Genomic DNA, 7,540 nt, shown 5'->3' on the forward strand with positions numbered 1-7,540 from the left:
TATTTTTCATCAATTTTATGTTGGATTTTGTACATTGCCATGCAATTACTTGATTTTCGTTTTATTTATTTATTTATTATTTTTTTTTTTGGCAATATTGAAAAAACATTTATTGGTTCACTACACTTTGGTGTGATGATATATGGTTTTTGAGTTGTAGGGAATATTTTGGAAATATCGTCATTTCTGAGAAAACTGTACGCTTTATTTCGTTCAAATTTGCGGAACCTTTGGTTGGTTTTTCCTAAGCTGCCTTTTCAGAATCGATCACGAATTTTCGATGGGATTGACTAGGCAATATTGCTGCCATAGCCATTCATAGACAATTTTCATTGCACACAAAAACCTACAGAAACAAAATTTTGTCAAAATTTTAATTCTATGGACAATTTTGTCAAAATTTTATTTCTATAGAAAATTTTGTCAAGCTCTTATTTCTAAACAATTTTTTTCAAAATTTGATTTCTATAGAAAATTTTGTCAAAATATCATTTCTATAGAGAATTTTGTCAAAATTTTATTTCTATAGAAAATTTTGTACAAATTTTATTTCTATGGAAAATTTTGTCAAACTCTTATTTCTATAGAAAATTGTGGAAAAAATTTATTACTATAGCAAAAAATTTCTATTCTATAGAAATTTGTTTCAAAAAAAATATATATAATATTTTAAACATAATGTGAGAAAAATTTACTAAATAAACAAAAAATCTTATTTTTGAAAATTTCAATTGATAGAAAATGTTGTCAATTTTATCAAAATTTTATTTCTATAGAAAAGTTTGTTAAAATTTTATTTTTACAGAATATTTTGTTAAAATTTTATTTCTTAGAAAATTTTGTCAATATTTTATTTCTACAGAAAAATTTTGTAAACTTTTATTTCAATAGAAAATTTTGTCAAAATTTTAATTCTATGGACAATTTTGTCAAACTTTTATTTCTATAGAAAATTTGGTCAAGCTCTTATTTCTAAAGAATTTTTTTCAAAATTTTATTTCTATAGAAAATTTTGTCAAAATATTATTTCTATAGAGAATTTTGTCAAACTTTTATTTCCATAGAAAATTCTGTCTAAAATTTATTTCTATACAAAATTTTGTCAAAATTTTATTTCTATAGAAAATTTTGTAAAAATTTTATTTCTATAGAAAATTTTGTAAAACTTTTATTTCTATGGAAAATTTTGTCAAACTCTTATTTCTATAGAAAATTGTGGAAAAAATTTATTACTATAGCAAAATCAAAATTTAATTTCTATAAAATTTTGTTTCAAAAAAAAAAATTGTACAAATTTTATTTTTATAAAAACTTTTGTTCATATTTTATTTCTTTGGAAAATTTAGTCAAAATTGCATTTCTTAGAAAATTTTGTCAAAATTGTATTTATGTAGAAGATTTTGTCAAACTTTTATTTCCATAGAAAATTTTGTAAAATTTTATTTCCATAGAAAATTTTGTCAGAATTTTATTTCAATAGAATATTTTGTAAAAATTTCATTTCCATAGAAAATCTGTTAAAAAATTTATTTCTATAGAAAATTTTGTAATAATTTTGTTTCTATTGAAAGTATTGTCAAAATTTTTTTTCTATAGAAAATTTTGTTAAAAATTGATTTCTATAGAAAATTTTGTCCACATTTTATTTCTTTCTGGATGATTATCGTTGACCTTTTTATTTATCTTTAAGAATTATTCTTCATAGTTTCATAGATCAATTAAAAAACATAGATATGATGTTTTTCTTTTATTTTTATTTTTATTTCCAATATTTCGGTTGACTTCGTCAAAACCGTTTTCAAGGATTTGACGAAGTCAACCGAAATATTGGAAATAAAAATAAAATTAAAAGAAAACAAGTAAGTAAAGCCTAAAGTCGGGCGGAGCCGACTATATTATACCCTTCACCACTATGTAGACAAACATTTGTGTTACCATCTCAACTACTTAAAATTTGCTGGGAGCTATATAAAAGTTTGCATTTCCAGATACAAATACTTTTAATGGAGACAATTTTTTGTACTTCTACAAAAACTCTAGAATTAAAATTTAAATCGGCTAACGCCCTGGGATGAAACACAATGTTAGTAAAAACAAGTAAGGAAAGTCTAAAGTCGGACGGTGCCGACTATATTATACCCTGCACCACTTTGTATATCTAAATTTTCGATACCATATCACATCCGTCAAATGTGTTGGGTGCTATATATAAAGGTTTGTCCCAAATACATACATTTAAATATCACTCGATTTGGACAAAATTTGATAGACTTTTACAGAATCTATAGACTCAAAATTTAAATTGGCTAATGCACTAGGGTGGAACATAATTTTAGTAAAAAAATATGGGAAGCATTTAAATCTGAAGCAATTTTAAGGAAACTTCGCAAAAGTTTATTTATGAATTATCGCTCGATATATATGTATTAGAAGTTTAGGAAAATTAGAGTCATTTTTACAACTTTTCAACTAAGCAGTGACGATTTAACAAGGAAAATGTTGGTATTTTGACCATTTTTGTCGAAATCAGAAAAACATATATACGGGAGCTATATCTATATCTGAACCGATTTCAATCAAATTTGGCACACATGACTATACTACCAATTGTATTCCTTGTGCAAAATTTCAAGCTAATCGGGATAAAACTCTGGCTTCTAGGTCCATATAAGGGCATATCGGGCAAAAGATATAAATGGGAGCTATATCTAAATCTGAATCGATTTCAACCAAATTTGCCACAATTACCTATACTACTAAACGTACTCCTTAAGCGAAATTTGGATTTTGAGGCCATATAAGTCCACATCGGACGAAATATATATATGGTAGCTATATCTAAATATGAATCGATTTTGACCATATTTGGCACATACAATAGTATTGTTAAAAGTACCGCTTGTGCAAAATTTTAAGTAAGTCAGGGCAAAACTCTGGCTTTTGAGACCATATACGTCCAAATCGGGCGAAAGATATATATGTGAACTATATCTAAATTTGAACCGATTTCAATCAAATTTACCAAGCATTGGTAAATTTCTACCCTCTGTGCAAAATTTCACGAAGATCGGTAGTAAACTTTGGCCTCTGAGGTCATATAAGTCTAAATCGGACGAAAGATATATATGGGAGCTATATCTAAATCTGAGCCGATTTGGCTGATATTTTGCAAGATTTTCGAGGTTCATAATATATTTGGATGTACAGTATATCAAGAAAATCGGTTGATAAACACGCTAACTATGAACACATCGGGGATAAATATATATGGCAGCTATATCTAAATCTGAACCGATTTTTTCAAAAACCAATAGCGATTGTCTCTGTCCCAAGAAACGGCCCCATGCCAAATTTGAGGACAATCGGACTTAAATTGCGAGCTGTACTTTGTGCACAAAATTACATATACAGACAGACGGACGGACAGACAGACAGACAGACGGAAATCGCTAAATCGACTCAGAATTTAATTCTAAGCCGATCGGTATACTAAAAGGTGGGTCTATGACCACTATTTCTTGGCGTTACATACAAATGCACAAACTTATTATACCCTCTACCACAGTAGTGGTGAAGGGTATAAACATCATATCTATGTTTTTTAATCGACCTATAGCCGAAACTATTAAAAAAAAAATTCTTAAACATTTTATTTCTTTAGAAAATTTTCTCAAGATTTTATTTCTATGAAAATTTTGCTAAAATTTTATTTCTATAGAAAATTTTGTTAAAATTTTATTTCTATAGAAAATTTTGTCAAACTTTTATTTTCATAGAAAATTTTGTCAAAATTTTTTCTATGGACACTTTGTCAAAATTTTATTTCTATAGAAAATTTTGTCAACATTTTATTTCTATAGAAAGTTTTATAAAATTTTATTTTAATAGAAAATTTTGTTAAATTTTTATTTCTATAGAAATTGTATGAAGTACATCCTAGTTGGAGAAGAATATTCTGTAAAATCTAATAAAACATCAAGAATTCTTCCAATCTATCAAACAGTAAAAAATCTACCATTTGTGGTAGAATTCTAACGACTGTGGCAATCGTGATTACAAGACAGCAATAAAGTATTTATTCGTCCGAAACGTTAGGCCAGCGTCGGTATCCATTTTTGAGAGGTTTCACTGTATATGGACCGTACCATATTAATTCAAATAAAGATTTTACACATTTTTCTGAATTTTTTGTTTTTAATTTTTTATAAATCTTAAAAAAATCAACCTTATCTTTATGGGGTCTGGAACCCATGGTTAGGTTAGGTTATGTGACAGACCGATGTATCAGGCTCACTTAGACTATTCAGTCCATTGTGATACCACAGTGGTGAACTTCTCTCTTATCACTGAGTGCTGCCCGATTCCATGTTAAGCTCAATGACAAGGGACCTCCGAGTCCGAACGGCGATCCACATTGCAGTGAAACCACTTAGAGAAGTTTTGAAGCCCTCAGGAATGTCACCACCATTACTGAGGTGGGATAATCCACCGCTGAAAAACTTTTTGGTGTTCGGTCGAAGCAGGAATCGAACCCACGACCTTGTGTATGCAAGGCGGGCATGCTAACCATTGCACCACGGTGGCTCCTGGACCCATATTCTGATGTGTTATAAACGGAATGACAAAGTTTTTAATCCACTATCCTTTTGTGGAGGATATAAAACTAATTGAAAATTTGTAACCAATTTAACGAAAATTGGCCAGATTTTAAAATTAAAAATCTATTGATTAATTTTGGTTGGATCATACCAAAATGACAATGCTGAGCAAGGGTGTATTCGTATTCGTCTCGCCCAACCCAACTATGTTTGACAATGCAATTTTTTGGTATTATATATGCACATAGTCAATGTAGTTGTAGTAGTCATCGTTGCCAATTACAATATTGTCTACTATTATTTTAACAAGCCCGCATGGAGTATTTGTGTTGCAAATTCAAAAGGACCACTTCACTATGGTTGTTAACACGATATCAAAAACAAAAAAAAAACACGATTACATGAGCAAACCTCAAATATACAAAGGCAACAGCAACAACAAAAACTGCAGCAGCATTTTAATATTATGCAAGAGGATATCATATAAAAGTACTAGCATATCCACTATATATATGGGATTTTATATTTACAGAAAAGAACAATTTGTAACACACTATGTATGTATATTGGCGGCAATGATGTTGTTGTTGTTGTCGTTTTTTTTTTTGGTTTGCTATGATACAAGTGTAAATCGTTGACGGTTTATGGAAAAAAATGTCACATAAATAAATGAATAAATAAACAAAACAGAACAGAACCAAACAGATGCAACAATGTTCCAGGCAACAATGCCAATGGACCACACATACATGTGCCTCTTTGTAATCTTCGATGTATTGACAGGATGGTGCAAAAAAAAAAAATATAAGGCCTATAAAATGCACGTAGCATTAAAAACGATGACAAATTTGCGCATAAAATCAAAAATCTTAACGATATTGAATTTGAGAGAAACACAGTTTGAGGATATTGAACAATGGCAAACAGAAGAAATTGGATAGTGGAAAATGTTTATTCATATTAGTGGCAATACATGCCGATGGAGTCGGAGGTAGACTCCGGTACTACCATTCACATACCATATGGTATTGAAAAGGTGACATTGTAACCTTCACTTAAGAAATACAAAACAAGTAAGGTAAGTATAAAGTCGGGAAGATTTGGCTAAATAATAGCCTGCATCACTTTGTAGCCCATCACTATATATGAACCGTTTAATTCGGCTTATACTCTTACTCATTGTCCAGATAGCCACCGTGGTTATGTTAGCATCCCCGTCATGCATGAAAGAAATAATTTTCATGAAATTTTCTATAAAAATTATACTTCAAAAATTTTTCTATAGAAAATTTTCTTCGAAAATTAATTTTTGCAATTTTTATACCCTCCACCGTAGGATAGGGGTATATTAACTTTGTCATTCCGTTTGTAACACATCGAAATATTGTTCTAAGACCCCATAAAGTATATATTCTGGGTCGTGGTGAAATTCTGAGTCGACCTGAGCATGTCCGTCTGTCCGTCTGTTGAAATCACCCTAACTTCCGAACGAAACAAGCTATCGACTTGAAACTTGACACAATTAGTTGTTATTGATGTAGGTCAAACGGTATTGCAAATGGGCCACATCGGTCGACTTTTCCGTATAGCCCCCATATAAACGGACCCCCAAATTTGGCTTGCGATTGCTCTAAGAGAAACAAATTTCATTCAATCCGGCTGAAACGTGGTACATGGTGTTGGTATATGGTCTCTAGTAACCATGCAAAAATTGGTCCACATCGGTCCATAATTATATATAGCCCCCATATAAACCGATCCCCCGATTTGACTTGCGGAGCCTCTAAGAGAAGCCAATTTCATTCGATCCGGCTGAAATTTGGTACATGGTGTTGGTATATGGTCTCTAACAACCATGCAAAAATTCGTCCACATCGGTCAATAATTACACATGACCCCCATATAAACCGATCGCCGATTTGGCTTGCGGAGCCTCTTAGAGGAGCAAAAGTCATCCGATTCGCTTGAAATTTGGTTCCTGGTGCTAGTATATTGTCTCTAACAACCATGCAAAAATTGGTCCATATCGGTCCACTTTTACGTATAGCTCCCATATAAACGGACCCCCAAATTTGGCTTGCGATTGCTCTAAGAGAAGTTAATTTCATCCGATCCGGCTGAAATTTTGTACATGGTGTTGGTATATGGTCTCTAACAACCGTGCAAAAATTGGTCCATATCGGTCCATAATTACATATAGCGCCCATATAAATCGATCCCCCGATTTGGCTTGCGGGGCCTCTAAGAGAACCAAATTTCATCCGAAATTTGGTACATGGTGTTGGTATATGGTCTCTAACAACCATGCAAAAATTGGTCCACATCGGTTCATAATTATATATAGCCCCCATATAAACCGATCCCCAGATTTGGCCTCCGGAGCCTCTTAGAGGAGCAAAAGTCATCCGATCCGCTTGAAATTTGGTACGTGGTGTTAGTATTTTGTCTCTAACACCCATGCCAAAATTGGTCCATATCGGTCCATAATTATATATAGCCCCCATATAGATCGATCCCCAGATTTGATTTTCGGAGCCTCTTAGAGGAGCAAAATTCATCCGATCCGGTTGAAATTTGGTACGTGGTGTTAGTATATGGTATGGTATAACCATGAAAGAATTGGTCCATATCGGTCCATAATTATATATAGCCCCCGTATAGATCGATCCCCAGATTTGTCCTCCGGAGCCTCTTGGAGGAGCAAAATTCATCCGCTCAGGTTGAAATTTGGAGCATGGTGTTAGAATGTGGTCTCTAAAAAACACGCAAGAATTGGTCCATATCGGTTCATAATTATATATAGCCCCCATATAAACCGATCCCCAGATTTGATCTTCGCAGCCTCTTGGAGAAGCAAAATTCATCCGATCCGGTTGAAATTGGAAACTTGGTGTTAGTATAAGGCCGCTAATAACCATGCCAATATTGATCCATATCGGTCT

Source organism: Haematobia irritans, chromosome 2 (genome assembly GCF_050003625.1).
Source record: "Haematobia irritans isolate KBUSLIRL chromosome 2, ASM5000362v1, whole genome shotgun sequence".
NCBI lineage: Eukaryota > Metazoa > Arthropoda > Insecta > Diptera > Muscidae > Haematobia > Haematobia irritans.